Source organism: Pinus tabuliformis, chromosome 5_1 (genome assembly GCF_031772625.1).
Source record: "Pinus tabuliformis cultivar Carrire ecotype Pingquan chromosome 5_1, CPIR1, whole genome shotgun sequence".
NCBI lineage: Eukaryota > Viridiplantae > Streptophyta > Pinopsida > Pinales > Pinaceae > Pinus > Pinus tabuliformis.
In genome coordinates this window covers 990,263,245-990,286,059 of record NC_142305.1, presented here as the reverse complement: position 1 = coordinate 990,286,059, position 22,815 = coordinate 990,263,245, and positions in this window count along the sequence as shown.

The following is a 22,815-nucleotide window of genomic DNA, read 5'->3' as shown; positions in this document are numbered from 1 at the left end:
AGTACATGTTTTGGTATATACTTTAGTGATATTTCTATATGTACATATGTATATGGATGTAAATACCATCATGAGCTATGTTATAAAGCTCCAATAAGCGATAGGGGTGTCATGTCATTATGATTATGTTGTCATGTTACTATGCTATCATGTGGTTATGTTATCATGATGTTATGATGTCACATGGGTTGGCACTCAGTAGGATTACCATTGTAAATATCGTAATGAGCTATGTTATAAAGCTCCAGTATACGGCATGTTGTCATGATGTTTTTCTTTTGAGTAGGTCTTTCATAGTAAATACTGCATCGAGCTATGTTATAAATATCCATGAGAAGTATGTCTTCTTTCAGTAGGTTGTTGAAGTATATGTGTGATCGAACATCGAGGATGGTATTCCCCAAGGGGGAGGGTTTTGTAACATCCCTGGTCAAAATTCCATGTAGTAAAAGTTAAAAACAATAACCATAGTCGATGGGACACTTATTCCAAGCTGAATATTGGGAAAGACATCCTAGGGGTGTTCATTTGGTTGTTTATGGCTAAGGAAATTGGCAGTGGCAATGACTAAGGCTTTGGAAAGGCAAAATGGCTTTTTTGTCACATTTATTTATGAAAATAATGCAAATTAGGAGAAAAGGAAGTTGAAAGGTCACAAGTTGCATGTGAGGACAAAAATGAAGGAAAATAATTGAAAATGAAGAAAAGAGAGTCCTCATTCATAAAAAGGGTTCTGAGAATTACTTGGTAATCTTTCGTGAGTTGAGTTTTGGATCTCTCTCTCTCTCTCTCTCTCTCTTGGACACAAAGTTTCTTGGAGCAATTTTTGGATTGGAGCAAGAAAGGCAAAGAAGGCAAGAGGAAGCAAACATTAAGTAGGGAAGGCAGGAACAAGCAGCTACAACAGGCTTCATTGCAGGTATCAACTTGCATGTGTATTTTCCTTACTACATTTGGCATGCATGGCATTCGTTTCCATCATGGCATGGGTTTTTCTAGGTGTAACAATGTTGTCAACCTAGCCTTGTCATTTCCGGATAGCCATGGTGTGATGGGGTTCTCATGTTTTGGTTGAGCTAGGTTTTCGAATGAATTCGAAGTTGAGTGGGGTGGATCTCCGAATGATAGAGAACATGTCCTAGTTTTCCCTAAACGGGACTGTGGATCATGATAAAGATGCTGGCCTAGTGACCCCTAAGCAAGACTATGAGTTTCAGTAAATCCAGGATTGTGTTGCCTCGGTGGGCCTAGGAATCCTTACAGGTGAATGGCAAGATATACAATAAAGCCAAGATGTGGTTTTCTCTCCATTAAGCCTATTAATCTCGGGTTTGGGATATGCGGTAAAGCCTGGAGAGTCGATCTCAGTTTAGGGCCTAGTGATCTTTCTTTGGATTGCAATAAAGCCTGAGAGACTAGGAGACAGGAAAATTCCTCACGGTCTAGGTTGAGAAATCTGGTGGCATCCATGCTTGTTTGGCCTAGTGATTGGGTGGAGATCACAATAAATCCTGCTATGATGTGTTCACTGTGTTGGGCCAGTGATCCGGGATGGATCATGATGAATCCTCGTTTCTATTGATGAGGGTGAGGTGGTTTAGCCTTAGTATGCCCTAGTTGGTTCTTTTGGTTTGAGTCCCACATCATGCTTGGAATATGGCAAGGGGGTGAGTGGATGAAGAGAGATTTGGCTCAACTAATATATGGTCGGGTGGAATGTGGTAGTCCCATCTTTGGTTGGTTTATTGCATTCAATAATGAGAAATTCATTCCCTTTATTTTCATGTGTAAATTTATTGATGTATATGTGGATTTCATGGTTGATATGCTTATGATATTTTTGTCCCTATCATGTTGGTTATATGTATGTTTTATGATAGCAACTATGTATGGCTTTCATCATGTTTTTACTTGTGAATGAATGGATAATGTATCTATGGCTTAATAGATGATAATGCAGCAAATGACATGAGGGAACAATGGTTCACAGCGATTCTCAGATAAGTATGACATCCCTACATTAGATTTTGTTGTTTACACCTGTAGGTTACATATTGATTATATGTTTTACGAAATGCTTGTAATGGCTAGTAGGGGTTTGTTTAAGGTATTATTCAACTTATTTCTTTGGCATCATTGTTTCCCTGTACTTTTACTGATTTTAAGCTATCACTCCATTCTGGGCAGTGACCTGGCCTCTAGGCTTGAAAAAGTGGCTTAAATCCCATGGTCGCTGGCAAAGAACTAGAAAATTTAGTCTTTGGTCCCTGGCAGGCAAGCCTGTGAGAGCGAATTTGGGTTTATTGTCGCTCCCTTCCCATAGCATGAGAGCGACTAGGGCCTAAGATGTACAGAACATCAGTGGGACCCAAGGACAGGCTGTTTGAGTGGCTGACATGTCTCTTGAGTATTCTGAAGCTGATGTTGGATGACTGTGTGAGATTTTTCCGTTGATTCGACTTCCTTAAGGTCACTTAGGGGGTCAAATCCAATCACAGTAGCCTCTTATCTCATGTTTACCCCGATTGGCTAGTTACTTGGGTAGATGTGGGAGGAGGGTGTTACAAAGTGGTATCAGAGCATCATTCATCCCTCGGACTGGATGGGTGGTGTGTGTTGGTCATGCACGCATGTTAGTTGCGTGTGTGTTGGTTACACTTCCATTCCATGCGCTTGTTACATTTTCTTGATGATTGATCATGGTTGTAGTAAGGTTGCCATGGAGAATTTGATGTTGATTTTGTGGAACGCATTTGTCATGAGTATGTGACTGGTTTCATATGGATTATATGTCACTACATGTTGATATTATTTTTCCTAATTACATCCTTGCATGTTAGGTTACATTCTTGAATATTTTGATTACAGGTATCAGTCTTGGAAGTTGATTACAAGAATTGATCACTTATGCTCAACAACATGTGTTTATGCATATGGGTAGTTGATTAAGACTTGCTTTTGCATGTTGATGGATGCATGTAGCAGTGTGTACAATGGAATAATGGGTGTTGTCATGCATGAGGTCATAGCGTGCATTGTTGATATGGCCTTGCATTGATGACTAAACCCTAACTAGAGTGATTTTATATGTTGATACATTTATTTGTGAATGTATATATGCTGTTATGTTTATGTCATACATGTATCACGCTGATTTTTTGATCTTGTAGACAAGGTATTCTCCTCGAGCTATACTAAGGTACGTGGATTTATTATGACTTGGTTTATTTAACATATTATGCATTGCAGGAAAGAGATGAAATGGATAGCAAGATGGTTGACTACAAAGACTCTCTCTATGAATCCGAAGAGAAGTATGGTGTTGGGAACTCTTCTGATTTGGTAGTTACATTGTGAAGTTTGAAGGAAGAGATGAGGAGTTGTAAGGCAGATAATGACTGGATCATACAAGCACAAGAGAAGCAAGCAAAGGTTAATGCAATACTTCTTCAAAGTTTGTCAAACTGGCAGCGACAAGAGTCGCTTCGTATCATCCATGGACAGGAGGATAGAACTAATGGGGCATATGGCAGTAGGTCTATTGGTAGACACATGTCAGATAGATCTGATACGGTGAGAGATGGCGGGCTGTTGGATACTCTGGATACGAGGGGTGATGAACACAGGTACTATTCTAGTTCTGGTTCTGATAGACATCATGGTCGTCATCGCTATCATCCTTATAGGAGGAATGATAGGGGATACTTTCCGGATGAATTCAAGAGAGAAAAACCACCTACTTTTGATGGAGATGTAAAGAAGTTGAAAGAAGCAGAGGCTTGGACACTTGGGACAAAAAAAATCCTTGAGTTGCGTGATTACATAGATAACATGAAGGCCAGAGTAGCTATCTTCGGCTTGAAAGGTAAATCAAACATCTGGTGGGAAGATGTTAAGTGGGTCAGAGACATCAAGACAGATGACTCGAGTTGGTGGGAGTTCAAGGGGCTTTTAAGGAATAAGTACTTGTTAGAGAGGTACTACAAGAGTAAGGCTAAACAATTCTATGAGCTAAAGATGGGATCAATGATAGATGAAGAGTACATGACCAAGTTTCTGGAGCTATTGAGGTATGTACCGTATCTTACTGATGAGAAGGCTAAAGTTCAACAATTTGTCAATGGTTTGTCATTAGCATTTAGAGATCGGATTGAGTAATATGAGCCTCGGTCACTTGAGTAAGTCATTAGGAAATTGAAGCATTGACATGAACAGTCAAAGTGTAAGAATGAATCTTAGCAAGGATCGAAAGGGAAAGCCAAAGGTAAAGGTAAATAGCAACCTAAGAGGACAAGGCCTCAAAATGCAGATGAGAAAGAAAATGTGGCACTAATAAAGAGATTTATTGAAACTAGATAGGGACATGAGTTGTAGCAGCAGCATAGAGGCGTGGGTACTGGTCGATTGGAGTGTTAGACATGTGGCAAGGGACACCTTAAGAGAGATTTTCCACATAATCAGGATGGTAGGCCTCATATATTCCGGGCACAGGAGGCGCAGACTGTTGGGGATGTTAGGCAAAGCATTCCTCGTATCTATGCAACAGTGGACAACATATAGGCAGAACACCAAGCATCTATCATTGAAGTGGACGAGCCTTGGTTAGTGCAGTTGGCTACAGGTACAAAGAAGTGAGTCCATCATTGGGTAAGAGCTTGTGCATTTTGTTTGAATGGTAGGCCTACCACAACACATCTAAATGTATTTTTGTTTGGATCATACAGTATGTTGTTGGGAATGGATTGGTTGTATGTTCATATAACCAAGGTAGATTGCTATGATAAATTTATTAAGTATGTTGATGATAGTGGGGAACCAAGAGTCTTGCAGGGTAAGAAGAAAGCCACATCAGTTAGGATGGTGAAATCTATGCAAGCAATGTGTAGACGCAGTAAAGGGTGTATGCTATTTGCAGTATGCATTTATAGTGATAAGGGTAAGGAGGTTGAGGATGCAGATGTGTTGAGCAGATACCCAGTTTTGCAGCAATTTCAGGATGTATTTCCTGAGGGCATTATAGAGTTCCCATCTAACAGGGAGGTAGACTTTTTTTATTTAGTTAGTGTCAGGGGCAGCTCCAACATCGAAAGCACCCTACAGGATGAGCATACCTGAGTTGGTTGAGTTAAAGTTGTAGTTGAAGGAAATGTTGGACAAGGGATACATTAGGCTAAGTGTATCGCCTTGGGGCGCATCGGTCTTGTTTGTGAGGAACAAAGATGGAATCCTCATATTATGCTTTGATTACAAGAAGTTGAACAAAGTGACTATTAAGAACATGTACCCTTTGTCGAGGATTGATGACTTGTTCAATTAGCTGAAGGGAGCAAAAGTGTTCTCGAAGATTGACCTGATATCTAGATACCGTCAGGTATGCATCAAAGAAGAGGACATTTACAAGATTGAGTTTAGGAACAGGTATGGGCATTATGAGTTTGTTGTTGTTCCATTGGGCTTAACTAATGCTCCAACTACATTCATGTGCTTGATGAATAGTGTGGTACATCCATATTTGAATAAGTTTGTTATTGTGTTCATTGATGATGTATTGATATATTCTAAAAATGAGGAAGAACATACTGAGCATTTAATTGCAGTGTTGAGGTTGTTGAGAGAGCATCAGTTTTATGTTAAGCTCAGCAAGTGTAGTTTCTTTCAGACTGAGGTACATTACTAGGTACATTAGTTGGGGCATGTTGTCTCCAAGGAGGGAATTGTAGTAGATCCAGAGAAGATAAGGGCCATCATGGAGTGGGTAGCTCCTAAGAGTGTGGATGAGGTGAGATATTTCATGGGTTTGGTAGACTACTATAGGAGGTTCATTAGGAACTTCTCGTAGATTACTTATCCTATCACATCGTTACAAAGGAAAGGCAAGAAGTTTGAATGTACAGAGGAGTGTGAGCTTGGCTTTGAGAAGCTTAAGCAGTTGTTGACACATGAACTAGTGCTATAGATTGCAGATACAGAAAAAGAGTTTGTGTTATGCACAGATGCTCTCAAGAGAGGGCTTGGTGGAGTCCTTATGCAAGATTGACAAGTGGTATGATATTAGTCATGGAAATTAAATGAACACGAGCATAACTACTCGACACATGATCTTGAGTTAGCAGTGATTATACATGCATTAAAGATGTGGAGGGACTATCTTCTTGGCAGGAGGTTTGTACTGATGAGTGATCACATTGGGTTGAGGTATTTGTTTGACCAACCGAATTTGAAAGTTAGGCAGGCTAGTTGGTTGGCCACGATCAATGAGTTTGATATCGAGATTAGGTACATCAAAGGTAAGGAGAACAGGGTGGCAGATGATCTTAGAAGACGGGTACAATTAAATCACTTGGCAGCTATGAGCTCCTATGGGACAGATCTACAGGACATGATCTTGCAGGCACGTCAGCAGGATGTTAGATATATGTATATTGTGCACAAGTTGCAGCAGAGCACAGGTACAGGAATAGGTTATGGTACACATACAAGTACAGGTACATGTGATAGTACAGGTACATGTGATGGTACATGTTGTTAGGGTCCTATAATTCATAGGATCAAATGATGATTAGCTATTATCTTTTAGTTGATAGAAATTGTAAATAATATTATATTCTGCAAATGATTTACAAAAATAGGTATAAAAAAATGATGATGAAAAAGGGGATAAAAATGTATATGAGAAAGAAAAATAGAATAAAAAAGGAAAAAGAAAAGAATCAAAACCCCAAAAAGGAAAAAAAAAGATGTATGCAAGTGAGCAAGTGAGCAAGCCTAAATGCTACTGAAAAACAAAAAATGCATCGCAATTACTTTAGAATTTTTTCAAACAAAGTGTGCAGCTTGTTTAAATGCCACATAGAAATAGGCTTCCTAAGTTTGATCATACTATTGAATCATGGTTAAACTGAGTTAAATAAGGTTATTTAGTTTAGTGAATAAATCAACCATCTAATGTAATCTTGGTTGAAATAAATTAGGTAGGTTAGAGAAATATTAAGCAAATTGTTTAAGCTTGTTAAATTTGATAAATAAACATTAGAGTAGAATTTTCACAACCTTAGAAAAAATAAAAATGGGCTTGCTAGGTTAAATGCACCCTTAGGATTAATTAAATGGGTTTTAGAGTAATTAATCCCACTTGTAATAAATTTATCATGTCATTTTAACATGATTAAAAATATGTAAATGAGTTACTGGCGCTTAAATTTTGACTTGTGGTAAAGTCGAAAGGGACAAAATTTGGTTTGTCAGCTTGTGGTAAAGCAAGCGCATGATCCAACCGCCACGATCTACCCCGCTCGGATCAATGATGGGGGATCGATTTCGGACCCCCTAGCCCATTCTATCGTTATCGACAGGGGGGGTCCAAAAAACGGATTCATTTTCACGGGCCTCGCGCTATGTGGCGAGCACTCAAGATTTCGCACCCCCCACTCAATACCTCTTACCACCTGCCCTCCCACTGAAAACCACTCCATCTCTCGCCAACGTTATAAACCCCTATCACCTCACTTCTTCCTACCACGTCTCTGCTCCCCCTCCACCCATATCACGCCATGCGTCCTCCCCACTCCCGCATATCATTTTCATTCCCTTCTGCCACGTGTCCTTTCCTTATCTTGACGCCTATAATTCTTGTTACACCCTATCCGTTACACCATGACCGTTTTTCCTCCAAGGTGCACCAAATCACAACTGACCCGCTCCATAACCGTCATACACAATGACAATTGCCCAATTTCTTATAAAAACCTCCCAGTTGTTCAATGTGGCCCCCTTTCCGCTTCCCCTTTACTTCAAAGAACAGGTACAAAAGCCCCATATCCCCTACTGAATTACTCTATCATCCACTGTAGTTTCCAGATAGCATTTTCCCAGCCAAGTGCCTATTACGGAGTGTGAAGTTTTCAGTAAAGCAATCAAATTTTCCTAGGTAAAAACCACTAGCTCTTCACCTCTCGTTATGATAATTTTCAAAAAAGATGGATCATAAAGGAAAGTCGAAACCAACCAATGAAAACCCAATGACCCCTCCTGCCATTGATCTAGACCATTTACCCCTAGTTGACCACCAATATAAAATCACAGAGACTAATTGTGATTTCGACTTGTTCGAACTGTATAATTGGCTTAAACAAACCTTTCTGGACCAGAGTGATGAAATCAACCTCTGGGAATCCCTCTTGCCACTATTCATGTTTCCCCAGACTCATCCTTTCCCAGATTTTGTTTTATGGTGTCAGGCCAGGTATATCCCTAGCCAAAGAGCCATTGTGGCCCAGAATGGAGACATTCTGTTTACTATAACCCCATAGTCAATTAACCAAATGCTTCAAGTCCCCCACAATGATTTTTTGAGCCCTTTCTCTGTAGATTCCCTCATGGAACTCTACCAAAAGCTAACCTTCTCTGGAAGAGCCAGAATATTTGAAATTTTCTTGCCAGAGGATGTCCAGCTTCCAAAGAAGAATCCACCATATCTAGCCTCCATGTTTCCAGAAAAGACCAAGCAAATTGTCTCATTAGTATCTTGTCTCCAAGGGTCCTAATCAGATCAATGGGTGGATGAACCTATCCTAGGTTTTTTGTCCATTTATTCCACAAAGAAAAACCTTTTGTAATGTCTAATTTCAATCAATTCCTTGCAGACAACATTCATGAGCAATTTCTCAATCTCACCACAGAACGAATGTTTAAACATGCATCAGTGCTTGTTTATATGTTTCTATTTTCCCAGGCATAAATATTCCCAATTTCTTTGCAAAAACTAGATGAACAAGGCAATGCACAAGCAGTCATCCAGTGGACCTCTTTGGTGTGAAAGAGTTCGAATAATTTCAGTTTCAATGACTTCATAGACCAGTTTATTTATATAGCTACATGTCTTCTTAAGAATAATGTGGAACCTAGAATAGGTTCTGAGATACAAAGAACTTTACACCTCAGTGAACAAGTTAAAACAGGAGACTTGTACTTGTATGAAAACTACATAGAAATTAGAGTGTATGGTTGTGAGTTGCCACCATATAGACTGCCAAAATATGTTCCTATGAGAATTTTTTCATTGGAATATATAAGGAAAATGATCAACATGGATGACATGCACTTTGTTTCAACTAAAAAGAAGGCACGGTTTAAGATCAAGACACAGGTGGGCCCATTTATATGCAACAACATAGCAATAGGTAAAGAGGCATATGCACTTCTCAGACAAATGAATTTCCAATTAAGTTTTACTTGGTCATATGATCCCTTTGGCATCATTTCCAGTTTAAGAGTGGAAGAGAAGACCACTCCTTACACTCACACTCCCAGGCCAGAGATTGAAAAATTCATGAACCAGGATCAATAAGAGGAGAACACTTTATAAGACACTGAAGAACAGGCTATGCCTACAACCACTTCACGAACTCCAGTACCTCAGGAGATGCATGACAAAAGGCCAAGAGAAGAAAAGTCTCCTGCAGTAACAGAACTTGGAGCCAGGGAATTCCTAATATATAGAAAGAAGTAGAAAACTAATCCAAAACTAGTTTTCATGTAGGATGATGAAGGACAATTTATTATAGTTTCCATAGGTCCACATGTTTCTACAAGATCATAAAACATTTTTGCAGGTGCAAGACAAGAAGACATTTTGTAGGCTCTCCATCTTCCTCAGCCTCACAATATCCTCCAGATTCAGCATAGACAACAGATTTGGCTCAAGAACAAATAGAGCCAAATATTTTCGCTAAGTACAAAGCAATAAAGAAGAAAAATGAGATGTTAAAGGCCAGCACATATACTCAGTTCTGGAAGCAAACTACTTCTTCCCAACACATGCTTTTGTCAACCTTTGATACTGAACAAGGAAGAATGCAAATGGATTTTCTTTAGGCACAGGTTCCATTCCCGAAATCACCATCAAACTACAAGAAGACAATATTCTCCTTTGACACCAATCAAATCCATCTGATTGATCATATGGATATGCACAAACAGACTGGGGAGATGTTATACTCCACTCTGACTAATACTGCCATGATAGCTTCAAAACTGCAAGTCTCCATCAGCAACATACAGTCACATTTAAAGCTGGAGAAGATCTCATCTTTGGAAAATGATACTAGAATTAAGTCATTAGATGACTTAGTCATTAAGCTAGGTTATGACCCCATTGATGTAAAGGCAATAGAGGAGATTGTAAGGAAAAAGAATGCAGATATAGAACTGGAAATGGGAGAACTGGAAAAGCATAAGGAAGACATGTTCAAGATAATAATTCAACATAATGTCCAGATTAGAGAAATGGAGGTGGAACTAGAAAAATTGCTCAAGGAGAAGGATCAGTTCTCACAGTTGGCTATAGTTCCATTAACTGCAATACCTATTTCCATCGCAGGGACAATAGAGGCTTCTACATCGACAACAACACCAACACCAACCACAGATTCTCCCACCGAATTGGTTAAATCCATGCAGGAGATGTCCATTCAGGGAAAGGGAATTAAGAAGTTAAAATATCAGCAAAAGAATTTACAACTTCATAAATTGAAGATGGATAACTCCTATGTAGCATAATTACAAAAATCCCATAGGCTTTCTCAAAGAATAGAGTTTTTAGAGAGCGAGTTATAAATGTATCAAACTTTAGCACCGGTCAAATAAAACATATGGGTGGATATCAATCAGGCCATAACAAAAATTTGGCCATCAATTCAGATCATCTTTGAATAGGAGGAATTGCTGCAGAGATTTAAAAACAGTGATAGAAGAGGTAAGAGAAATGTTGGGAGACAAGCCAAGTGAAGCAACGGCCTTAATCAAAGTTTTGAATTCTAAGACTAAGGAAGAACTAGAGGAGCTTCATATTAAAGACAGAACAAAAACCATTTTGTATATAAAGAAAGTTTTACGGAAGAGGAACCTCATGATACAACTAGAGAATAAGTGTCAGTCTCTAGAAACTGTTGTTCAGAGGTTTCATACCAAGTTCAATTTTCTAAATCAGAGAGGGCTACCTGCGCTGGTAGCAATGAATGACAAATTGATAAATTTGAGTGGATACAACCACAAACTATTTACTATTTCCCAAGAGAAGTCTAAGTTTGCAAGGGTAAAAGGAATTATTATATGGAAATCCTTCCTAGAGGATTTAGAGTTTAATTTGATTAATAAACATGAGATCAAACACATTTTCATCAACAAGCCTACATTTGAGAAATATATTGAAGTTGATGAAACATATAGAAAGCTAAAAAAGTTGTCTATCCCTAGTGAAGATTGATGGGATCACTTGTGTGAATTACTTGAGTGAAACATTTTTCATCTCAGACAGTGAGGCAACACCTTTTTGGGACCAATCATCAACAACCATCCTCGACAATAGTGCCAGCAGCTCCAGTAGTTCCGAATTCCTAAATTTTTGTACTATTTATGTAATTAGTTTTAGATCTTTTAGGATTGTGTTTTGATCTTGTGACATCAAGACATGTTGTAATTATTTTTCTATAAGTACTTCATAATTCGAAGTAGTGGAGGTTGATGTTTATGTAAAAGAAAGGACCATTGATGTAAAGTTATTCCACAGAGTTCCAGTGGACACATTTTAGTAATACATAAGCTTTTTCACAATTCCTGTGTCAGAGTTTTGGTGAATTAATATTCTCTTTTGTTATTGTGTTTTCCATTCTTTGTGATTTCACATATGTTTTCTAATCTATTTTGTTCAAAGAAAACTATGAACCTAGATTTTTTTAAGTACACTCAGTTCTATTTCTTGAACAATTTCAATGTTTTCTACTGAAGTTAAGCAATAGTATTCTTAATTTCTCTCTGCTTAAGGGACACTTAATCATTTCTTCTTTTTCCATCTCATTAAACATATAGGATCCAATAAATATGCCTACCTTGCCTTGTTAGATCTATCTGTAAATGCCGAAATAAATCCTTTTGAAGTATATTGATTCCATATCCCAATGGTGTATTGTTACATCATCAACCAAACAACCAAATCAAATCTAAAACCAAATTATTTAACTTTCATAACTAATCTAATATCCCAATACAAACAAATCTAAATCTAAAAGAGAGATCCCTCTCTGAAGCTGGCAAGGCTAGATCCCAGCTTCCAAAGTGGTTTTGTGGTTACCTTTGTATTTCTTTCACAGTCTTAGGAAATACAGAGTGCTAACACAGGTACAAGTATAGGTGATGTTTTATGTACAGGTGCAGCTACCCAATATGTGGATTATTGTCTTACATCGGATGGATTGGTCATATTCAGAGACATGATATATGTGCCAGATAACTGCAATCTCAAGAGGGTGATCTTGAGAGAGTTTAATGTGAAACCTTATTCATGTCGCCTAGGTTATCAAAAGACACTGACAACAGTGAATAGATTTTACTATTGGATGAATTCAAAGAGGGATGTAGCATAGTTTGTTGCGAGGTGTTTCAATTGTCAGCTAGTGAAAGCAGAGTGTAAGCATCCAGGTGGACTGCTACATCCGATTGCGATTCCATAATGGAAATGGGAGGTTATTTCGATGGACTTCATCGTAGGGTTTCTAAAGAAAGTAAGATAGCATGATTCCATCATGGTTATTGTAGACAAGTTGACAAAGTTTGCACACTTCATTTTGGTTAAGTCTATATTCTCAGCTAGAAATGTGGCAGAGGTATTCTTCAGATATGTGGCCAGATTGCATGGTGTTCCAAGGAATATTGTGTCAAATAGGGATGCAAAGTTCACTTCCAAGTTTTGGAAGGAGTTATTTGAAAGTTTGGGCACAGAGTTGGCCTTCATTACAACTTATCTTCCGCAGACAAATGGACAGACAAAAAAAGTCAAAAGAATATTGGAGGACATGTTGACGATGTATGTGATGCATCAGCAACGGAAGTGGGAAGAGTATCTCCCTTTGGTATAGTTCACATACAACAACAGTTATCAGGAGTCATTGAGAATGAGTCTTTTTGAGACATTATATGGGCAGAGTTGTAACACTCCTATCACTTGGAGTGATCCGGTTAGCAGGGTATTGATTGGACCTAATATGTTGGCAGACATGGAACAGGAAATGAAGGTAATCAAGAAGAACCTAAAGGCAGCACAAGATAGGCAGAAGAGTTATGCATATAGGAACAAGTTGTTCAAGGAGTTCCAGGTTGGGGAATGTTAATTTCTGGTAGCATCAGCTGTGCTCTAAGTCTCAAAATTTTCAGGGAGGCTTAGACACATGCATTCTCCAATACCTAGAAATTGTTTTTGGAAATTCCACCTGAAGAAAGGTTTCTTAAAATAATTAATTATTTTTATTTCGACCCTAAGTCTAAACTTAGGAAATTAAAATAATTAATGAGTATTAATCTAAAATGTGGGTGTAACTTCTAGAAGAGGACGAGGATCAAGCCAAAATGATCTAAGCCATTGATTAGAAGTTAATTTGGGTTGTTGGTTTTCCAACTAAAAGATATAAGAAGAGGCTTGACGGGCACTTGTTGAACACACAAAGGGGATATCAAAAGTTCGGTTTTTTGAAGCAAAAAAGTTGTCGGAGAGATTTTCAATAGTGATCTTTTTCAGTGAGGGGCAAGGATACTATCCGAACAGAAATATTTCTCAATCGGAGAATACTCAGCAGAGAAGGCAGAGAGAGATCCAACAGAGGTAGCGCAAAGCTAGAGAGACTGACGCAGAGCCACGTAGAGGCAGCATAGAAGCCAAGATGGAATCTGAAAATTCGCTGAAGGAATCGACTACAGAAGCTGTAAGCCGCAATCTAAGATCAGGAGGTGCCAATCAAAGTTCATGGGCAGCAAATCTATCAGTTGAAGGGGTGACGCTATCCCTAGAGGGTGTGACACAGTGACTGCGCAGAGGTAGCCAAGGAAAATTCATTCATTAGCTGGATCAACCAGGATTTTCAGTCAAAGTGTGAGGTAACCTCACTTATCTCTCTGTCAACGATATTCTCTATAACTAGATTGTTGGGAAGGCATCAGAGATTGTATTAAAAAATTACTACTGCTTAAAAATAAATCCCTCGACTGTTGCACTGGTTTTCCCGCATTGGGTTTTTCCTGGGACATTTGTCCAAAAATAAATGTGTAGATGTGTTGTGTATTTATTTCTTATTCAATTTCTTATTTCTGCGTATTATTCTAAATAGTGAAGGTTGCATTTGTATTTACTTTGATATATACCGTAGAAAATAGTAAATAACTTGCATGTAGGAGAAGTAACATCAGTTTGTTGCAGTAGGGATTTCAGTCTAGGAATTTTCACATGGTATCACAGCTGCAGGTGAAACAAGAGAGCAGTGCTGGAAGAGCCTAACATTGAAGGAAGAAGAGAATTTGAAGTGTTGCAGAGGTAGCAAATCACATCCCCAGAGGGAATGCGCAATTCAGGCTAGGAGGGCAAGATTTTCGTGGTAAATCTCTCTCTTAGTGAGTCGACTGAGAGGTAGGATTTCCAGATCGAGATTTGTCATCGACAGAGGGAGCATCGTAGAAAAAGCTTCAATGAAGACGGGATCCTAGTGTGACACAGTTTTCTAAAGGAAATTGTCGGGCAGAAAGACGTTAGAAGAAAGAAGAGACACTTGAGGGAATTTCTTCCTCAGAGAATTCCTAACTAGGGAATTCAAATTCTCATTTGCTGAGATGCAGTAGCAGAGAGGAGGTCCTTCGACTTTTTCGATTGTCAGAGATGGCATCTAGTGGATTGAGAGATCAGGATAGATTGGATGGTTCATCCAACTATGTGATCTGGAAGGCAAGGATGTCGTGCCTTCTAGATGAGCATTTTCTCAAGGTCTACATCGACAATGTGGTAGCTGAGCCCGCGGATCCAGATCCACTCAAGAAGTACAAGCGAGAAATGGCGAAGACCAAGAGAATGATCCTCAATGGAATGAATGATCATATAGTTTGTCACATCATTGGCAGAGACACTGCCAAAGAGATCTGGGCTGCTTTGTTGACACTATATCAAGGATCTTCCGAGTAGCGGAAGATATACTTGGAGCAAAAGATGAGATCTATGAAGATTCTGAAGGGGGAACACATTAATCTGTTCCTTACTAAGCTTCAGGAGACCCAAGACGAGTTAACAGTTGTGGGGTCAACACCTCAAGGTTCCGAGATGGTAAGACTGGCCCTAAATTCAGTATCTAAGGAGTGGCAAGTTTTTTTCCAAAGCATCCTGGGCATGGCGGCTTTGCCAGACTGGGATGGAATGTGGTTATCCCTTAAGCAAGAGGAGTTGAGGAGAGACTTGGTCAAGTGTAAACTTGACAAAAGTAGTAGTGGTGAGTCAAAGCCCAAGGAGGAGGAAGAGAATGCAACCCTTTCTCTAAGGTGCAGCAGGAGCAGTGGAAGAAGAAGAAGAAACATGTTTTGAAGATCAAATGCTTTAGGTGTGGTGAATTCAGTCACTACACAACACATTTTCCTCTCAAGAAGAAGGAAAGAGATGAGAAGCATGATCTGAAGATTGCAACCGCAAATATCGAGGAGGAGTTCACCATGACAACCCAAGCATCTCCAGGAGGGGGGTGGGGTGATTTAGAGTTGTAGCTCAAAAGGAATGCAGATTGGAAGGATCCTTGAGGAGACCCCCTCTCGGATAAATTCCTTGCTACGAGAGCCCATATCAAAAGTAGCAGGATGGACTAGTGTCAGTTGCTCCAGAGGAGTGACAAAGTGACAGTTGTAATGTCTAGGAGCCCCACAGACTAAGTAGCATAGATTAGAGTTGGCAGTAGTGTAGTTGGCACAGAACAGAGGTCAGCAGCAACACAAAAGCTTTAGAGGGTCATAGTAGAGACTAGCAGTAGTCAAACTCGAGCAACGTTATGCATCATACTAAACAACAGTTCAGTAACTTGGGATCCTTTTCCATTGTTGATGAAATAACAACAACAATTGGAGAAGGTTGTAGTGCAGATGTAGTGTTGGCAATGGCAGTGCCAGCAACATCACAGATGCAGGATTGAGAGGGAGTTGCAGTACGGATGTAGTGTTGACAGTGGCAGGGTTAACAATAGTACAGATGTAGCATTTTCACAGTACTTGGTGGACGGGATGTCAGACACCAACAACATAGAAGGAGATGTTAGAGAACAGGTGATGCTTTAGCAGGGTGCATTACTAGAGCACATTCCTCGCTAAGAGGGAGTTTTGATTTCAGGTAGCATTGGATGTGCTCTAAGTCTCAAAAATTGCAGGGAGGCTTAGACACATGCATTCTCCAATACCCAGAAATCATTTTGGGAAATTCCACCTGGAGACAATTTTATTAAAATAATTAATTATTTTTAATGTGACCCTAAGTCTAAACTTAGGAAATCAAAATAATTAATGAGTATTAATCTAAAATGTGGGTGTAACTTCTAGAAGAAGGCAAGGATCAAGCCAAAATGATCTCAGCCATTGATTAGAAGTTAATCATGGTCGTTGGTTGTCCAACATAAAGATATAAGAAGAGGCTTGAGGGGAACTTGGAGAACACACAGAGGGGAGATCAGAAGTTCGATTTTCTAAAGCAAAGCAACTGCCACAAAGATTTTCGATAGTGATCTTTTGCAGAGAGGGGCAGGAATGATGTCAAAAGGGAAATCTTTCCTGGTGGGAGAATAGTCAGGAGAGAAGGCAGAGATAGATCCAACAGAGGCAATGTAGAGCCAGAGAGGCTAACGCAGAGCCACGCAGAGGCAGCATAGAAGCCAAGAGGGAATCTTTGCAGAAGCTGGAAGCTGGGATGTGAGACCGAGAGGTGAAAATCGAAGTTCCTGGGCATAAAATCGATCAACTAAAGGGGTGACACTATCCCTAGAAGGTGTGATATTGGGTTGACGCAGAGGAAACCAAGGGTAGTTCATTCAGTGGCTGGATCAGCTAGGATTTCCAGTCATAGTGTGAGGTAACCTCACCTATCTCTTTGTAAGTGATATTCTCTGTAACTAGATTGTCAGGAAGGCATCCAAAGATTTTATTCAGAAATTAATACTGCTTAATAAAACCCTCAACTGTTGCACCATTTTTCTCGCATTAGGCTTTTCTAGGGAAATCTGTCCAAAAATAATTGTGTATATGTGTTGTGTATTTATTTCTTGTTCAGTTTCTTGTTTCCGCATATTATTATAAATAGTGAAGGTTGTAATTGTATTTACTTCGATATTTACCATAGAAGACAGTAAATAACTTGCATGTAGGAGAAGTAACATCAGTTTGTTGTAGTAGGGATTCTGAGTTTAGGAATTTTCATATGGAATAGGTGTACTTGCACATCAAACCAAAGAAGAGCTCCTTGCGGATTGGATCATGTGCTAAGATGGCACCATGGTTTTGTGGACACTTCAGTATCATTGAGAGGATTGAACCAGTAGCCTATCTAATTGAACTGCCTCCGACAGTGAAAGTCCATGATGTTTTCCATGTATCTTTGCTTAAGAAGTATGTTAAGGATGTCGATCATGTGATTGACTGGTCTGTATTGTAGGTAGAACTAGATGGAGAATTCCAGCTGGAGCCTCAATGTATATTATAGAAAAAGGTGTTCATTGATACAGGTGGATGTTGGTGGCCACCCAGCTATCCCACTTTGACCCCCACAATTTCTCTTTCAGTTTTTCAGTTTCCTTAATTGTAGTACAATTTAGTATTTTTAGCAGTTTTTCGGGTCCTGAACTCCCGAAGCCGTTTTGAGGCCCTAAACGACGTTATTTTAGGAAGTTTTGGAGGAACATGGGTCAATGGACCAATATTTCTCTTTCCAAAGTTGTAGTCCTCGGATAGATCTTTCTAATGAGCTATTGTGCACATCAAACAGAGATAGTATGCCAAAGTTACGACCCCAGGAAGTTGATGTACCAATTTACCCGAAACGGGGCCCATAGTTTGGCGTTTCATCTCCTAGGGTTAGGTTTTTGGATGTTTAGGGTTTTCCATTGTTTATCAACAATAAATAGGTCTTCGAGCCTCATTATAACACAGTTCAGAGACATGTAGCCGCCACATCTCTTCTCAGAGATAAGCTACCATCGCCCTAGCTGGTTTATTCCCATTTCTGTTTGTAAGCGTATTTCAGTATTTTACATTAATGAAATGAAGCATTATTTCCACTGTGTCTCTATGTTTATGGTTATATCTGTAATTTGTTGCGTTCTTGTTTAAATCCGGATCATTCATGCTCTGGAACCGAGAAATCGAGCAAGTTAAAGTGCAATATAGGCACTTTGGGACCGATGAAGCTACATGGGAGATGGCAGATCAAATGTGGACCATGTATCCTTCCTTGTTCGCCAGTTGAGGCAAAGAAAATTTGATATGGTGTTTGTAATATGATTTGATATGGTGTTCTGGTATATGCTTTGATATGGTTTTTTGGTATATGTTTTGACATGTTGTTGTGGTATATGTTTTGGTATATACTTCGGTGATATTGTTATATGTACATATGTATATCAATGTAAATACCGCCATGAGCTATGTTATAAAGCTCCACTAAGCGGTATGGGTGTCATGTCATTATGATTATGTTCTCATGTTACTATGCTATCATGTGGTTATGTTATCATGAAGTTATGATGTAATGTGGGTTGGCACTCAACAGGATGATCATTGTAAATACGTAATGAGCTATGTTATAAGCTCCAGTATACAGTATGTTGTCATGATCTTTTTCTTTTGAGTAGGTCTTTCATTGTAAACAATGCATCGAGCTATGTTATAAAGCTCCACGAGAAGTATGTCTTATTTCAGTAGGTTGTTGAGGTATATGTGTGATTGAACACCAAGGGCAGTGTTCCCCAAGGGGGAGGGTTCTGTAAAAACCCTAGTGAAAATTCCATGTAATAAAAGTTAAAAACAATAACCATGTCGATGGGGCACTTATTCCAAGTTGAATGTTGGGCAAGACATCCTAGCGGGTGTTCATTTGGTTGTTTCTGGCTAAGGAAATTGGCAAAGGCAATGGCTTAGGCTTTGGAAAGGCAGAAAGGAATTTTTGGCACATTTATTTATGAAAATAATGCAAATTAGGAGAAAAGGAAGGTGAAAGGTCACAGGTTACATGTGAGGAGGAAAATGAAGGAAAATAATGGAAAATGAAGAAAATATAGGCCTCATTTATAAAAAGGCTTATGAGGATTAGATGATAACCTTTTGTCAGTTGAGTTTTGGAGCTCACTCATTATTCTCTCTCTCTCTCGAACACTTAGAGTTTTCTTGGAGAAATTTTTGCATTGGGGGAAGAATGGCAAAGAAGGAAAGAGGAAGAAAATATCAAGTAGGTAAGGCAAGATCAAGCAACTGCAACAGGCTTCATTGCAGCTATCGACTTGCATGTTTAATTTTCTTGCTAGATTTGGCATGCATGGCATTGCATGTGGTTTGTTTCTATCACGGCATGGGTTTTTCCAGGTGTAACAGTGTTGTCAGCCTAGCCTTTCCATTTCTTGATAGTCATGGTGTGATGGGGTTCTTATGTTTTAGTTGAGTTGGTTTGTCATATGGATTCGAAGTTGAGTGGGGTGGATCTCCAAATGATAGAGCATATGGCCTAGTGGTCCGTGAACCGGACTGTGGATCACAGTAAATCCACTGGTCTAGTGACCCTGAGCCAGACTGCGACTTCCGGTAAAGCTAGGATTGTGTTGCCTCAGTGGGCCTAGGAATCCTTGTTGGTGAATGGCAAGATATACGATAAATCCAAGACGTGGTTTGCTCTTTGTTGGACCTATAATCTCGGGTTTGGTATATGCAGTAAAGCCAGGAAAGTGGGTCTCGGTTTAGGGCCTAATGATCTGGGTTTGGATTGCGGTAAAGCCTAAGAGATTGGGAGATAGTAAAATTCCTCATGGTGTAGGTGGAGAAATCTGGTGGCATCCATGCTTGTTTGGCCTAGTGATCCGATGGAGATCATGGTAAAGCCTGCTATGATATGCTCATTGTGTTGGTGTAGTGATCTAAGATGGGTTATGGTAAAGCCTTGTTTCTATTGATGAGGGTGAGGTAGTTTAGCCTTGGTATGCCCTGGTTGTTTCTTTTGGTTTAAGTCCCACATTCATGCTTGGAATATGGCACGGGGGTGAATGGCTGAAGAGAGATTTGGCTCAACCAATCTATGGTTAGGTGGAACGTGGTAGTCCCATCTCCAGTTGGTTTATTGCATTCATTAATGAGAAATTCATTCCCTTGATTTTCATGTGTAAATGTAATGATGTATATTTGGATTTCATGGTTGATATGCTCGTGATATTTTTGTCCCTATTGTGTTGGTTGTTAGAGTCCTATTATTGTAGGATTCATAATTTTCAATTGACTATGGTTAAGCCTTGTAATATTGTACATACCTTTGCTTTCTGCAAATGTTTTCCATATAAAATTTAAAAAATGTAAAGAAGGCATGTCCTAAAATAAATATCAAAGGACAAAAAGAATAAGAAAAGATCAAAAAAATGAAAAAATATGAACCCCAAACAAAAATAGATCATGAAAGTGTGCAAGTCCAAGTGCCACTACTTTTTACTTTACTGTCCAAATAATAGTTGTGTGCAGCTTGTCATACATGCCACAACCCATGATTTGTCAAACTATTTAATCTTGACTACTTCATGCTTTAAATCTCTTGTTTATAGCTAGAGAATAAAGATCTAGCCAAACTGTTTAATCTTGGCAAATCAGTAGATAGGTAGAGAAATAAAATGTGCTTATAAGCTTCATCTGAGCCATCGGAAGATATAAGGTTAGAAGTAGATAGTTTACTTTTCGAAAGAAAAAGGAAAGCAAAGGGTCTGCTAGCTTAAATGCACCCAACAAAGTGAAGAAAAAATGTTAGGGTAAGTAAAAGGGTAAGTAGAAGAAAGGTTGCAGAAAGTACAAATTTCATTGAAACAAAAGAATATTTATCATGTTTAATCATGTGTTTCAGTGTGCAAGAGTAGTTATGAAAGTAAAAGGATGTTCACAAGTAATTTGGTTAACTTCCCCTTCATTTCATTTCACCCCCCACTAAATACTTACTAACTTCCCCTTTTACCCTTCATTTCTTATGAAGACACCTTTTCCCTTCATTTTCACCCTTTCCCCTTGGTTTCACACATTCCCTAGCAAATTACCCTCCAAATTCATTCCCCTACCCAAAAACCCTTTTTCCCTAGTAGGAAACCCTTTTCCATGCAAAAAATCACTTTCCCTTAATTAATTTTCCTAAAACCCACTAAAACCTCTTATCCTAACTATTATTCCCCCCTCCACTTTATAAAGTTAAACCTCCGCCAAACCCATCTAACCCCGCAAATTCACTTTTCCCGTTATAATCCCTTTAACCGGCCCCCTTAGTGTGGTTAAATAAACCCCTCCACAGTTTAACCCTGGTTCTACTCCATAAACCCACATAACAGTTTAACATTGCAATTATCCATTGATTAATTACACTTAAGTGTAATTAACCCCTGGGACCTGCTAATATCTGCCCCCATTTCCCGCCACGCGATGGCCGTTGGATCTTGCACCCCCAGATCCTACGGCCCTCGCCCATATCGCAACCATTCATCTCCCGACCTTTACCGGCCCGAGAGCATGCGATATGGGCGGTACTGCTTGGGCCCCCTTAGGTTACGTGGCAGCACAGCGTTAAGTCACGTGCTCTTGAGAAAAAGCCACCCATCGCTCAAAAGCAGTGCGATGTCCCCGAAACCACCTCCCCACCGAAAGAAAAAGCTGCTAACTGTTCACTAATTTAATCTCATGCTAATTTCTAACCGTTCCCAGTTAAAAGCCCGCAGATCCCCAGTTTCACCCTTTTCGTTCATTTACTCTGTGAAAGCGTCCAAAGCTTTCCTGCGCCCCCCGATCTTCTACAACTACTTCTGACCACCAATTGCCTCCCGAACATGCTCCGGAAGCCCAATTCAGCCCTCCAGTGCGCGACTGAAGCCACAGAACCCTTTGCAGCCGCCATCAAAACCAATTTGCAGTCTGAACCTCAAACTCCAAGTATTTGACAACAAACCATAGACAACCTTCTCAAATTCAAAATTATACAGTAAATTCATACATTAAAGTACTTTAATTTAATTAATTTCCCTTAAATTGAGAGTATTTCCCCCCAAATACCAAAACCCATATCCTGCAAATTGCCATTACCCTATCCCTGTACCAGAGTTGTCAAGACTTCATTTCCACAAGTTGTATAAGCCCAATTCCCACATTTTATCACAAAGATGACTGACAATACCTCTCTAGATTTCAGACCTGTATCAACCCCTCACCTGGACATTAACCATTTGGCCCTAGCAAATAGGGATTTCCAAATTAAAGACACTGCTACTCCAGGCCACCTTCTGAAAATCCACTGTTGGAGTAAGGATAGGTTTCTAAACCATGTAGATGACATTCAACTTTGGGAATCCAATTTGCCCAAGTATATATTCCCAAAAGTTCACCCATTCCCAGACATTGTACATTTTTGTCATGCTTGCTATATCCCTAGCCAAAGGGCTATTGTGGCACCAAACCATGAGTTACTATTCACCATTACTGTTGAATCCATCAACCAGATGCTACAAATCCATCCTATCCCTAATCAGACCCCTCTGTCCATTGGAAATCTGTTGGACCTGTACATCACACTAGACCCAGTCAAAATCAAACAAATTTTCCAGAATTTCATCATTGAGGAATGCCATACTCCTACAGACATTCCACCCTATGCTGCCACTATTTTTCCAGAGACTGGCGTGCACATAATCACCATGCTCTCATGCATCCTAGGATACACATCAGATGAGCATGTGGATGAGGTCATCATGGCCTTCCTGTCCA